At 38.4% G+C, this 15,245-nt stretch overlaps 1 protein-coding gene across 1 annotated transcript in view; it reads right to left on the bottom strand.

Annotated features, from left to right (window-relative positions):
- LOC124545200 overlaps positions 1-7,817 on the bottom strand; it is a 100,574-nt gene extending 92,757 nt beyond the window's left edge. Inside the window, exon 1 of the mRNA XM_047124066.1 lies at positions 7,647-7,817. The gene's annotated coding sequence lies outside the window, so the exon portion shown is untranslated. The remainder of the gene's footprint in view (positions 1-7,646) is intronic.
- Between the last annotated feature and the right edge of the window lie 7,428 nt (positions 7,818-15,245).

Below are 15,245 nucleotides of genomic sequence, written 5' to 3'. Positions count from 1 at the left end.
TTTACTATTAGGGCAGAAAAATAACTGATAATGGAAGAAATATAGAGCATTTTAGGTGTAGACTGGCTATAACTAAAAAGGCTTTTCAGAAAATGAGAAAATATATTTACATCTAATATATATTTAAATACTTTTCTGAAAGTATTTACTGGAGGGTAGCCTTATACTGTAGTGAAACATGGACAATAAGCAGAAAGACAAGTGGAAAACTGAAGATTTTGAAATGTAGTCTTACAGCAAAATGATGATCAGATGGGTAGATCAAGGAACTAATCAAGAGGTACTAAATCAAGTCATTGTAAAGAGATCTTTACGAATCAAGGAATAGTTAGTTTGGCAATGCAGGTTAAGTTTGGAGAATAAAATGTGGAGGGAAACTGTTGCTCAATTACAGTAAACAGGTTAAAGTACTACTTATTGACTTGACTTGACTGTGAGTGGTTTGTCAGTGGTATGTCGAAGGCCCTGTCACAGGAGGCAGGAACCAGGGAGAGCTCACGATACACTTGTCCCCCAAATCAAGAAGTATGAGGTGCTGCCTCCCACTGAAAGTTAACATGAGCCAGAGAAACATACTTCACCTCTTGGAAAGCCTTCTGTGTTCTGTGTCAAGGCAGTTTCAATTTGAAATGAATAATTCTATCCCTTATGGGAATGGCAGCAAAGGACAAGAAATATCATCTTGTGTACTCAGGATATATGCTTTGAGGTCCAATCAACAAACTGAAGAGCCTATTCTAACAGCCACCGAGGAAAGACAATGCAAACTACTACAGACTGTGGCACACACTAGAGCAAACAATGGCTACTGTTTGGGCTCCAAGGTCTTGGAACTTCCCAGTGGCAGGAAAAGTGGAAAAGATCAGCTGATTCATGGAAGTTATACAAAGCCCATTACCTGCTGCATTTTCCATTAGAACTGATCACGTCCTACTGTTCTGAGTCTGTTGGAAGTCTCAGAAAAGAGGCTTTGAAAATTCTGTGCCGAGTTTGGTTGAAACTTCATAAACTTGCACGATAGTGCACAGAACTTCACAACATGAGAAGAGGGAGATGTGTTTGTAATGGGATGTCAATTACCTATCTCGTCTTTTATAAATGGGTGTTCCTACCATGTTCTACAGCAGTTAATGAGATACAACTTGACTGGTTACAAAGAAAACTCAAGAAAGGTGCTGCCAAGTCAGCACATTTTTAGTACTTTGTTGGGCTGCTTGTATAAGATAGAACATTATTTCAATATAATAGAAGGAAACATTCCACATGGGAAAAATTATATATAAAATCAAAGATGAGGTGACTTACCGAACGAAAGCGCTGGCAGGTCGATAGACACACAAACAAACACAAACATACACACAAAATTCAAGCTTTCGCAACAAACTGTTGCCTCATCAGGAAAGAGGGAAGGAGAGGGGAAGACGAAAGGAAGTGGGTTTTAAGGGAGAGGGTAAGGAGTCATTCCAATCCCAGGAGCGGAAAGACTTACCTTAGGGGGAAAAAAGGACAGGTATACACTCGCACACACGCACATATCCATCCACACATACAGACACAAGCAGACATATTGTGGTGGTAAGTGCAAAGATAAAACTACAATGTAAAAGCGTTTCACAAATTCATCACAACATAACCTAGTACTACTAAAACTAATGTATGTGCTGCATTTGTCCAGAATTTTGGATATAGTTTACAGTAGCAGCACTAACAGGTGCTTACTGCACGCTGTAACAGAGGAATGTGTCTTCACTACTACTACTACTACTACTCATTTACTGCATTCTGTAGGTCATCTGTGGCAGCAAAGATCTTGCAGTACAAGAGATGTGTTTCACAGTAGCAAAGTTGAACAAGTGTTCATAGTTCTTATGGTATGTCTTTTGCAGCTCATGTTCCATGAACTTTTTTTTTGTCCATAGTACCACCTCTCAAAATATGGAATACTTTCTTTTTTAACACCTGGTGTACATAGGAGTGCAGCACAGATAGTTAAAGGTTAGTCTCATTTACGGGATAGTATTATGGAAATGCTAAGAGTGTTGAAGAAGATACTTTAAGGTAGGCACTGATTATCATGTGAAAGCCTACTTACAATGTTTCACAAACAATTGTTAAATGTAGAATCTAGGAATATTCCACATTCACCCCCCCCCCCCTTGCCCCCATATATCACACCCATAGGGATCATGAGGACAAGATCAGACAAATTATACTGCATATTTAAATGTGTGTTCCTCTTATGCTCCATGTGCAAATGAAACAGGAAGAAATCCTAACATTTGGTAAGATCAGAAGTATCCTGATGTCATGCACTTCACAGTGGTTCACAGAGTGTGAATTTAGATGAAGATGTAAATGCTTACTGTATTGGAGGTATGATTTCAGCCAGTTTCCCAGTGCCCTTTTGATACTGTAATGATATGCTTTGTCAAGTAGTACTGTGTGCTCTACTCAATTAAAAACTTACAAAGATCACAAACACAGCCCAAATGACATCTTTCTGCTTAAGGATTCCACGACATTATTCATGACTGAGAATGTAGTCTTAATTCTAGATTCATAATTCCAGCGTGCAGTACTTTTTCAAGTATTGTAGAAAATATCAATGAATCATGGACATTGCCACAGTGGGGTGGCTCACATGTCCCAACAATAGAAGTTTACAAACTGCTGTATCCCAGATGAAATCACATTAGAGGGACACATATCTGTATAATTGACAGATCTGGCATTGTAACACTAGCCAATGTGGCCTTGGTATGTTGGTAATGGAAATGGTTGCAAACAATATGAAACTATAGCTAGTATATTTCCCCAGGACATGTGGCTCTAATATTTGGTTTAATGGTGATGGCATCCTCATAAGTTAAATATTCTAGAGGTAAAATTGTCCCCCATTAAGATCTCAGGAAAGGGGGGGGGGGGACTCCTAATGAGGATGTTATTATAGGAAAAAACAAATCTGGTGTTCTATGGATCAAATTTTGGAATTTTAGATCCCTTAATTAGGCACGCTAGAGAAATAAAGAGAGAAATGGATACTCTGAAATTAGATCTGGTGTAAGATAGTGAGGTGTGGTGGTAAGGAAAACAGGACTTCTGTTCAGGTGAGTACAGGGTTCTCAACAAAAAATCAAATATGGGTAATGCAGGAGCAGGTCTAATAATGAATAAGAAATAGGAATGTGGGTAAGCTACTATGAAAAGCAATGCATTATTACAGCCTAGATAGAAACAAAGCCAACACCAAACACAGTAGTAAACATTTATATGCCTACTAGTTCCACAGCTAATGAAGATATTATTCTAATCATTAAGAAAGATAGAAACCTGATTGTAAGCAGGGACTGGAATCCAATACCAAGAAAAAGAAAAGGGGGAAAACAGTAAGAGAACATGGAAAAGTGGAAAGGAATGAAAGGGGAAACCATCTGGTAGAAGTTTTCACAGAAAACAATTTAATCGTTGTGAAACGTATCTTTAAGAATCGTGAAAGATGGTTGTATATGTGGGAGAGACAAGGAGGTGACAGAAGGTCTCAGATATATAATATATATTAATGAAACAGGTATCCCAAAACCAGCTTTTAAACTGCATAGCTTTTCCAGTAGCAGATACCAACTCTAGCCATAATTTATTGGTTATGAACTGCAGATGTAAACTGAAGAAATTGCAGAAGCGTAAATTTAGGAAATGGGGCACAGATAAATTGAAAGACCAGAGGTTTGAGGAGAGTTTCAAATGATGCATTAGATGAATGTGGATGAAACAGGAGAAAGAAAAACAATAGGAAACGAATAGGTAGCTTTGAGAGATGGTATTTTGCAGCAGAGGAGCAACTAAGCACAAAAACAAGGCTAAGTAGAACTCCTTGAATAAAACACACACACACACACACACACACACACACACACACACACACACACACACACACACTACTGAATTTAGGTGATAGAAGCACAAAATATAATAACAAGGCAATGTGAAGTAGGCAGAAGATAACACAGATGTTTAAATAATCAGATGACAAGAAGTGCAAAATGGTAAAGCATGACTGCACAGAGGAAAAATGGAAAGCTGTAAAATCATGCATGTCTAGGGGAAAGATAGATGCCACCTATAGGAAAATTTAAGAGGCCTTTGGAGAAAAGAGAAGTAGCTGTTTAACTATCAAGAGTGCAGATAGAAAACCAGTAATAAACAAAGAAGAAGACTGGAAGGTGGAAAGAATATATAAAAGTGCTATACAAAGAAAGCAAACCTGAAGACAATATTATGGAATGAGAAGAGGACGTAAATGAAGAAGAGATGAGACATATCATTATGTGAGAAAAATTTGGCAGAGGACTGAAAGACCTAAACTGTAACAACACATTTTGAGAGGCCGGCACGTGATCCTCGTTGACACTTGGGAGAACATACCATGCAAAATTATACCAGCTGGTATGCAAGATATACTAGACAGGGTAATTACCCAAGATTTCAAGAATTATTTAGTAATTCCAATTCCAACAAAGGCAGGTGCCGAGAAGTATAAACATGGCAGAACTGTCAATTAAACAAGTGATAGTTGCAAAATACTGACACACATTATTTACAGTAGAACGGAAAGCTGTAAGATGACAATCTTTGGGAAGATCAGTTTTGGTTCTGGAGAAATGTAGGAAGACACAGTGCTGGTCCGCTGTCAATTAGCAAAGATTGTGGCTGTGCTTGAGGTGGTGCTAACTCTGCACCTTGCTAGGAATCATGGTAGTGAGGACACAGCAATACTGCGGCCTGGCTCAGGAGGCAACTTGGTGGAGTGTGTTAATCGGTGGATGCCATATGGCTGAGGAGTTACTGCTGGCAGAGCCTCCTTTGGATAGAGAGCACTTGTTGACTGTTATAAGCAAGAGCTAGTGTGAGGCCCTGTAACTTGGCTCTGTTTAATAGACTGGCAGTTGCTGTTTGTGGTCGATGGTGCATCTTGGAAAAAGCTGGCTGTGGCACCCATAGTGTTTGTTGACAAGTATGGCCCATCTAGTCAATGTACATTTTAGATTTCCTAGATTTTGAGAACTGAAGACACTCACTTGGTTAGTGCACTTCAGTGTAATATTTTAGGTTGTTCAGGCTCACTTCTTTGATTAATGGCAACTTATTTGGTAACTGTGCCTTTAAAGTGATGAGAACTAAAATGTTTTGATTAGCTTCCCTTCAGAGTTTGGGGTAAGCCAAGGATGAGGGCCATTACATTTTTTTAAATGTCGTGAAACGCTAGTCCTTTAAGATTTCTGGGAAGGAAGCTTCTTTAGAATTTTTATGGTTAAACACTTTAAATTTCCTTAAACACTGGACTCTTCTAGCCACTGTGAGTTTTACCATTGCTAAGATCAATTAATTGAAGTTTTTAACATGGCAATATCTATAAAGCAATTTACTGCCTCAAAATTTTGCTAGTTAAATATTTTTAAAGATGGGGATATTCTAGCCTCTGTCCTGTGAGTCATTACTAAACTGCAGTCCTTAATTATAGCAATACTTCTCAAGCAAGTCTGATCTTCACTATCTGTTACCTCCTTTTAATATTGGAGCATGATTGGCAGCTTTGTTAGTGCCAGGAGTGTAATTATTTTAATACGTGTGTTTTAAACTTTCTCTGAGCCTTGTTTGTCAACCTGTCAGCAACAGGGAGCCCATAAGGTGCCATTCCATTGTGAAAGCCACACCACCCATTGTATTGGCTAAACCAGTGTAATATAAATTTGTTCTTGATTGTGTAAACCAATGCAACCTGTATGTTGTACAGATTTTGCATTATTGTAAATTATTGTTTAAATAAATGTTTTATTTACTGTATTGCCTTTGGGTTTGTGTCCATGATCCTTCTATATCTGAATTGAGCGTAGGTCCCTTGGTTATTTGCTGCTTACAGGTTAGACAGCTCAGACGCAAGCGAATAATGATGCAAAGACTTATCTTCAGTTGCCTGAGACTGCAGTCATGTGTGTGAGTTGCATTTGCATGAGTGTGTGTGTGCACATATGTGTGTCTATTGTTGATGAAGGGCTTAACTGCCGAAAGCTATAATTGTGAGAGTCTTTTTGTAGTGCCTATCTGCAACTCAGCATCTCCACTATATGGTGAGTAGCAACTTTATTCTCATAATATTGTTACATTCCATCCTGGATTTTCCATTGTTTGATTAAGATAGAACTTAACTCGCATGAGCACTCTTTGCTGAACTTCGTTCATATGTTATCATTCCCACTAGAATACTTAGATTTTAAGGCGGTGTGAGTGTCATTTCTATTTTACTGAAGTTATTTTTAGAGACTGGTCTCAGATACTCCATTGCACTGTTCACCGAACCTGATAACCTCGACCTGTCAGTAACAGAAATGAAGTACTTTTTTTAAGAGGTTTGCAACACTACATGCACTTGTTACCAAAGTCTCATTTACTGTTAGAGCTATCTGTCCCTCTTTCTTTTTGGCCCCACCTGTCTCTGTCTTCGGTATATCCCATACAGTTTTTATTTTGTTGCCTGATGGAATTATCTCTTTCTCATAATAAAGCTGCTTAGATTTTGGGATTACTTGCTTCAATTTTTTGCTGTATTCTTTGTAATGCATTACAATGCTAACATCAGAGCTGTCCCTAGATGGTAGGAAAAGTCTCCTTTTTGTCCCACATGATACCCTTATTCCTTGTGTAATCCATGGTTTATTTTTTGACTTCTGTGTTTTGAATTACCTTCAGGGGAAAAATTTTCAAAAGTTTAAGTGGCTTTATTAATGAATGCTTTGTATTTTCCATTTGAGTCAGAAGTATGGTAACATCCATTTCATGTTTTTGAGGAGTTTGCTGAATTTCTCAGTTTTTGACTGATTTATTACCCTTCTGTACTCAGACTTAACTGATTTTTTTTATCCTGACAAGTTTCATATTTTAACACTAGACGCTGCATCTCAGGTCAGATAGACCATTTACTATTGGTTTTGTGATATGACTTTTTTCCTATATTGGTCTACACAGATATTGTCCATAGTAGTCTCAGGGCATTTGCCTGTCCTAGTTGCAAAGCTCACAGTATGAAGTAAATAGTAATATATGTATTTAGCGAGTAATCTATTATAAACTAACTGCTACAACAGCTCATCTTTAATAAACTACAAAACTCGAGCGTCTCGCCTGGCCGAAGGCTGCCAATCTCTGTTGTTGAGTCAAACCAATGCCACCTAGGTGGCACTGGTTACAGTCTAACCCGTACCACGCCGCAGCAGAATAGTAAAGCACCTGATCACCACCATTTATAGAGATGAATATAAATACAGGCCAAGTTATTTGAAAGATGTAAGAGGCAATATCAAATTGTAAAACACGAAAATAACAGTGTTACCATCGCAACTCTCATTGAGAATCCAAATATGCTTAAACTGTTCTTAAATAAATGCAATTTCCTGGTTTGGTCTACTAGCCGCCAGGAACGTAAATGCGGCAAGTTATTGATTCAGGATAATTGCATGAATCTCATGAAGTATTGGAGATTATTTTACCATTAACCAATTTTTCCATTGTCAGTTCTAGTTTGATTTTTCCTGACACATTTCCTGATTGTATCTTGTGCACTTAAAAGTTTCATACGACATAAGCTTGTCTACCTTCCTTTCCCTAATATGTCGTTGTTTTCCTTCAACTTGCTTGGACTTGACAGACGTTAGTAACTGTGATCTCCATAACTTTCCACACTAGTTTCTAACTTGGATTACATTTTTTTTGCAGCATTTTATCAGATACCGTACGACGGGCGTACTTTGCTCCTTCGGAGGATCTTTTGCATTACACCTCAGACCACTTTTTTTATAATCTGGTGATAAAAATACAAATCGATATTGATCTATCGTTCGATAGTTGACATCGCGCAACCCATTTCGGAAGGTTTTCGGCAACAAGTTAAAACCCGTTTTCTTTTTTTTTCTTACCGTATCTTGGGAATATTCTTTTGCAATTTTGGTGCTCAAGGCGTCTGTCAACTAGCAAGTAACTTCTGCAAACACTTGCTGAAGTGCTTACATTGGAACATAAACTGGCTCAAATTTACTTCTGCAAGTTAAATTCAGCAAGTCATGGGGAACTAAATGAAAGACAATCCGTTTTTCTGCCATACTTGTTTGAATTCTGTTATTTACGAAGCATGTTTGGTTTTATACGTACAATAAATGCATCATATAGTAGTTACAAATGTGTTACTATGTTACTTTTTCTCATGGTCTTCTCTTGTTTTTGAGATTAGAAACAACTTCTGCAGCACAAGTTTCGTTAGGATAAATTATCGTTTGGTGTTACGATATCCAATGTTGCCAGTCCATGAATGTCGTCCTGGAGATGTTGGTCCGTTTCTCAAAGCCCAGAAGACCGATTTTCGGCGACTTTCACACACGTTTGCTACACCATTTCTCTTGATTTCCCTTGTACTTTTTCGTTGTGTGTTCAACGTGCACGTGTTTACAGCGTGTAGTGTTGACAACAATCGCTGCGTGTCTATCTTGTGTGTGTATGTGTGTTTTAGAGAGAGAGAGAGAGAGAGAGAGAGAGAGAGAGAGAGAATGCAAAGATGAAATTTTGGAACGACAGGAAATGGACAAAAAATGACGTAATATTCAGGAACTTGTTGCAAGTACTTTCCACTACAAATGCGTCGTGAGGTAGGCAGGTGGAAGATTACAGTGCTGTGGTTATAAACAGAGCAGCTGCCACCGTTTATCAATAATAATAATAATTATTATTATTGAAGAAAAATAGTTACAAAAGACATAATTAAGAATAGAAAAGTAATGTCCGAGTTAAGAAGTGGATGCAGAGACGCAAATATTTAAATCATCAAGGAACACCTTTGAATGATATAAAATCAGAGCATTTTGTTCGAATTAAAAACTGTCTGAGAATGGCGTATACTAGTTTCGAACATATCTTCCCTGTAACACAATCAAATATTTAAAAAAAAGTATACAAAGATGCGACAAGCTATGTCACCAAGAGAAGGCCATCTAATTACTCCTCGAATTTTGCTAACAGTATTTATTACTTTTGTTGCAAATGTAATGCATTTATGTTTAGACTATCATTAAAAAAATGCCTTGCTACTTCCCTTTCTGGTGAAACAAAGTAAGCTGTAAACCAATTTTGCACCCTCTTGACTGGTAGCCAATTATATATGTTTACTGGTTCAGACGTGTGTCCACTAACAAGTATCTTTTGCAAGTAACTGCTGCAAGCATCCAGTGGGTTGTTTACATTAGCACAAAACCTTGCACAAATTGCAACTGCAGTTTAAGCAGGTTCACACACACACAATTAAAGTGATGTCACAGATAGTGGAACACTGCAGTGGCACCACAGCTGCATATTTGAACACGTAGTTTTCAATGGTGTCATTCAAGAGATGCAACTTTCGCCATGCCACAAAAAGTTCAATTCCGTTGTACTTTGTGAAGCAACTAACCTTTCCTCACCACTGAATACCATAAATCGCGATTTTCGAAAGACAAGCTTTCTATCGTAGTTATCTTGGAATAATTGCTGCTGGACTCTATTCGATTTCAGTGTGTTTTCAAATCATTATTGTAAAAATAGTCGAAAGAGTAGTGTGGAGGCACACATTCGCAACTTCTGGAACTACAAGAACAACCACCTCATATTATAGATAAATTTTCTGTAGCAGCAAATGTTTGTGTATGCGTGAGGGTGGGGTGGGGGCGGGGGGAGGGGGGAGGATGGCTCTGAGCACTATGGGACTTAATTTCTGAGGTCATCAGGCCCCTAGAACTTAGAACTACTTAAATCTAACTAACCTAAGGACATCACATACATCCACACCCAACGTAACGGTCGCGCGGTTCCGGACTGTAGCGCCTAGAACCGCTCGGCCACTCCGGCCGGCGGGGTGGAGGATGTCTACACATTATTTGCAATCTTGAAAGATTTTTGAATAAATAAGTAAATAAATAAAATTAATATCTACCATTAAAAGGCAGTTCTCACTGGCCATCATGGGACCATGGCGAAAGGTGTATTCACACTGTCCGTCATGTTTTGTCACATCAGATCAATTCCGATCTTATGATTTCAACTCTTATGGACTTCCTTGCTTGTTCACCTGGTTTTCTCGCGTGAATTGTGGTCTTTGAAAGATGTTTCTCAACAGTTTTTACACGTAAAGAGTACATACATAACATGGTAGCTTATATATGTTAATGCTAGAAGTACACATTTGTACAAAAATGACATTTATCGTGCTCAGATAGTTTCCAGCTAACTGGGATAGCTTAGATATTGGAGCAGGAAGACAGAAGCGTGAAACAATGCTGAAAAAGAATGTGGGTCAAAAAAATGTCATTGTGTGCTACAGACGTGGAATTTCATACACGCTACATGGAGATCAAGGAAGACGAATCTGCGTTTTATAAACATTTTAGGAAGTGAAAGCACCAGTATTTTTATTTGTTACAGCAAAATGCACCCAGAATTACTAAAACAAACACAGTGCTATGAGCTGTCATAAAGTTTTTTTTGCCAGTCCAGTGCAAATTTTTGGCGGTAGTCATATCTCCCCTCCAATACCCTTCCCTTCAAAATTTATGATTTTCAATACATCATGTATTTGGCTTTTAATAGTCCAATTTCCGCACTTGTATCGGGGTTAACTACCAAAATCACATATTTATTGACCACTGATGCTTTAACAATAAATAAGACTGCCACAAACATTTACTGAAAAATACAACTCTAATACATTACTTGATGTATACTTCACAACAAAATCATTTTGTCACTATTCCAGTGTCCAAAGATTGCAGGCAATTTCTTTACCAAACATTACAAATACTTGACAACATACACCGATCACCCGGAACAGTATGACCAACCATCTAACAGTCGGTATGTCTACCTTTTACCACAGATAACAGCGACGACACATTATGGCATGAAAGCAATGAGGCCTTGGTAGGTCGCTGGAGGGAGTTGGTACCACAACTGCGCACACAAGCCACCTGATTCCTGTAAATTTTGGGGAGGGGGCGATGAGTTCTGAGTTCTGAGGCCATGTTCAATCACATTCTAGATGTGTTCTGTCAGGTTCAGAGCTGGCTAGCTGGGGGGCTAGCACATCAATTGGAACTCGCCACTGTGTTCCTTGAGCCACCCCATCACACTCCTGGTCTTGTGACATGGCGCATTATCTTGCTGAAATATGCCACTGATGTTGGGAAACATGATCGTCATTAAAGATGTACATGGGCTGCAACCAGTGTACAATACCGCCATGGTGCCTTGCACGAGCTCTACTGGACCCATGCATGCCCACATGAATGTTCCACAGAGCATAATTGAGCCTCTGCCAGCTCATTTCTGTCCGCAGTACAGGTGTCAAGGAGATGTTCTCCTGGAGGACAGTGAATTTGCACCCTTCCATTGTATCGGAATTCATCATACCACGCAATGCTCTGCCACTGTGCCAACGTCCAGTGCCAATGGTCACATGCCCATGTCACTCCTAGCTGCAATGCCATGGTGTTCACATTGGTTCATGCATGGTTCGTCAGCTGAGGAGGCGTATCATTAGGAGTGTTCAGTGAACTGTATGTTCAGATGCTCTTGTACTGTGCCCAGCGTTGTCTGATATTAGTTCCACCACATTTCGCTGCTTGTCCTGTTTTACCAGTCTGGCCAGCCTATGACATTCGATATCTGTAAAGAGGAGTGGCCTCACGGTGTCCAGATGTGGTTTCACCTTCATTTCGCCACATGTTAAGACGCTCATCACAGCACTCCTGAAACACCCAACAAGTAGTGCAGTTTCCGAAATACACGGGACTGTTATGTTAAAACTGTTATCGCCAGGAGAGGTTTATATCGATGGTTGGTCACTGGCCATGATGTTCTGGTTGATCAGTGTACAATTTAATTACTCTACTAATCAATCTGATTCTATCCACAGTACTTCTTCCACTTCAGGGTGTAGCTATATTGCAGTCCATTTCATTGTACGGCATTAAATACTGTACTGGTTTGTATAAAAAGCCACTATTTAAATGAAGTAGACAGGTAGTGTTTTAGTACACTCATGTTGTACAACTTAGATTGCCACATCACTGCTTCAATTAGTCAAAATTATAAACTTTAACAAAAGAAATAATGATATGAAACAGTTTGTATCAAACAACAAAAATGACAAGTAAGAAAGACTTAGTATGACAATTTGTATCAGCCACGAAAAGCATGATGAAACGGAATATGGATATGAGTTCCTGGCTGTATCTCAGGAGAAATGATATTGGAGGACACATGATCAATAACAGATGATGATGTCAGCCATCAAAACTTTCTTACCAAGAAACCTTAATGGTTCTGTGATGTGATGTGACATGATGAGCAGCGTGGATGCTACCATTTGTAATGTATTGTGGAATGTTTTGAACTGACATGATGTGACGACCAGTTTGAACTAGCCTTAACCAAAATACCGAATTGCAGAAACCTAATAGTCTGAGACGCCAAGCACTGTATAAATTGTGGATTTCAGGTGGGAAATGTGCCTGAATGTGCTGAAGCTGCTGTGAAACTAAAAATTAGAGACATTATTTTCGAAATGCCCACATTAATGACTACTGTACAATAAAATTCTAGAATATTACTTTCATGATGGCTGTTGGTTGATTTGCCGTAACATATAACGTTTGCGCCTTCTAGTGTTATTTATTTTATCAATGTGTTTGTTGCCCTTATTTTATTTTTGTGTGAGATCTTTTTTTGAATCAACATCTGCATTTCGTTTTCCTTGTATTTAAATCCTGTCACAGCTCTAATGCCATGACTTGCACTATAATGTTAATATCTTCATATATGATTTCAATTAACGCCATATTGAAATCTGCACAAGTACATAGAACTTGTTGCATCCTGTGTGCAGCACACAGTGGCATTACAGAATGCCACAGTCAATGACATCGTTTTAGTTTCCTGTGTGAAACTGGCTTTAATTTCAGGAACTTGTTGCAAGAACTTCCTGAAGTGTTTCCATTAGTTGTGTTGCAAGGAGGGCATGTGGAAGATTATAGTCATGGTTAGAAACAGAGGACCTACCACAGTTTTTGCATTATTATTATCATTATTACTGAAGAAAATCGCTGCGTAATACATAATCCAGAAAAAAAGAAATATTTGTGTAGAAATGGATGCAGAGGTGTACATATTTCAATTATCAAGAAGCATGTTTCAGTGAAATAAATTCAAAGGACTTCGCTCAGATTAAAAACTTTCTGAGAAAGTTGTATGCTTGCTTCAAACAGTATTACTATTATAATCCTTTTGTTATTTATTTTGCATCCATATTATCATACAAAATGATATGGGATTTTCCATGTGTTGATACAGAAAAAATGAATAAAATTATCTTGAATAGTAGTGTCTGTGAACGAATTCTAAAGATCAAATACACAAACCAAAAACTTTAAAAAATGTAAGTTTGCAACAATATAGAATACAGGGAAGTAATTAAACAAAAAATTTGTGAATCACACAAACACACACACACACACACACACACACACACACACACACACACACACACACACACACACACAGACACACACACATAAATGTGTGTTATATATATATATATATATATATATATATATATATACAGGGTGGTCCATTGATTGTGACCGCACCAAATATCTCACGAAACAAGCGTCAAACGAAAAAACTACAAAGAACGAAACTTGAAGGGGGAAAGCAGATGGCGCTATGGTTGGTCCGCTAGATGGCGCTGCCATAGGTCAAACGGATATCAACTGCGTTTTTTTAAAATAGGAACCCCCATTTTATTACATATTCATGTAGTATGTAAAGAAATATGAATATTTTAGTTAGACCACTTTTCTTGCTTTGTGATAGATGGCTTTGAGATATTTGGTCTGGTCGCTATCAATGTATCACCCTGTATATGCAGTAATGAATAAGAGTAAGAAATAATCAATTATGTAATGATCTATACTGGCAGGTTAGCTAATTTTTTATACATACATAAAAGTGAATAAATTACACTGAACACTTTATCACATCACTGATACTGCCACTAACTAACCAACTAATTATTTCATTATCTATAATGGCAGATTAATTAATTTTTGATAGATAAATAAAGATAAGTAAACTACACTGAACACTTTGTCACCACATTGACACTGCCTTAGGCGGTTATTGATAATAATGCTGTTAGTTATGTGCGACCAAATTCTGTAGATACATGTTGCATCGACTCACTCAGTATACTAGTGACACATGGCTACATGTAACTTGAAGTATGAAACAGGTGTACTAAAATACTGAAAAATTCAAGTATTCAATAACACTGTAATAACTTCCGCTTATTGACATTCTTAACCCTCATTCTTAAAAAATGTGCAACTTTGTTATCCCTTTAAATCTTAAGGGAAGGCACTCAAAAGAATTTTGGAATGATATCTTTCAGTTTTCTGATGCTTCTCTATAGAATTTATTTCTGTGTCCTGTTGGACAGTCATGGAATTCACTGTTTGAAGAAGAAAACTGGGTGTCAGATTTCAAAAAGCAGATAGTTTCATAGGTGTAAATAAAGGGAAGTGTCATAACTTTAAATTCATTGAAAATTTATGAACAGGACTTCCCAGTACACATCCTTTCATTTGTCTGTCTGGTTCCCACTGTGCGTTAGGCTCGAGACTTAACTATCGCGCTCTATTTGTGGAAGAAGTACTTCTTCTATGTTTATCATGTTTTTGTTGAAAATCACTCAGGAAAGAACACATAACATAGGCAGTGAGTACACAGTAATAACCAATGGAACGCTAGAGAAAACTTGGGTAGAACTCCCCAGAAACGTTCTGTGAAATCAACAACGGGACAATTATAACGTGGCAGATCATTTAAAAGTCATGGAACGCTCGCGCGCCGCGGCAAGGAGTAAGTACATGTCAGCGCTCCTCGCGGCCGGCATGCGAACCTCGATGACACTTGCGTTCCTTCAGCTGATCGCGGCTGTCAACCGCCCCCCACGGGAGAGCGCCGGAAAGCACACACGACGTCCGGACCGCGTTGTACGTTGTGTCTGCGTCGAAGGAGTTGCATTATATGCTGGATTATCAACTGGCGAAAACAACTCTCGGTGGAGGGAACTGTACGCATCTAAAGATTCCTCCAAGACGAAAGCAGGTTTAACT

Source organism: Schistocerca americana, chromosome 8 (assembly GCF_021461395.2).
Source record: "Schistocerca americana isolate TAMUIC-IGC-003095 chromosome 8, iqSchAmer2.1, whole genome shotgun sequence".
NCBI classification, from domain to species: Eukaryota; Metazoa; Arthropoda; class Insecta; order Orthoptera; family Acrididae; genus Schistocerca; species Schistocerca americana.
This window is presented reverse-complemented; position numbering and strand designations above follow the sequence as displayed.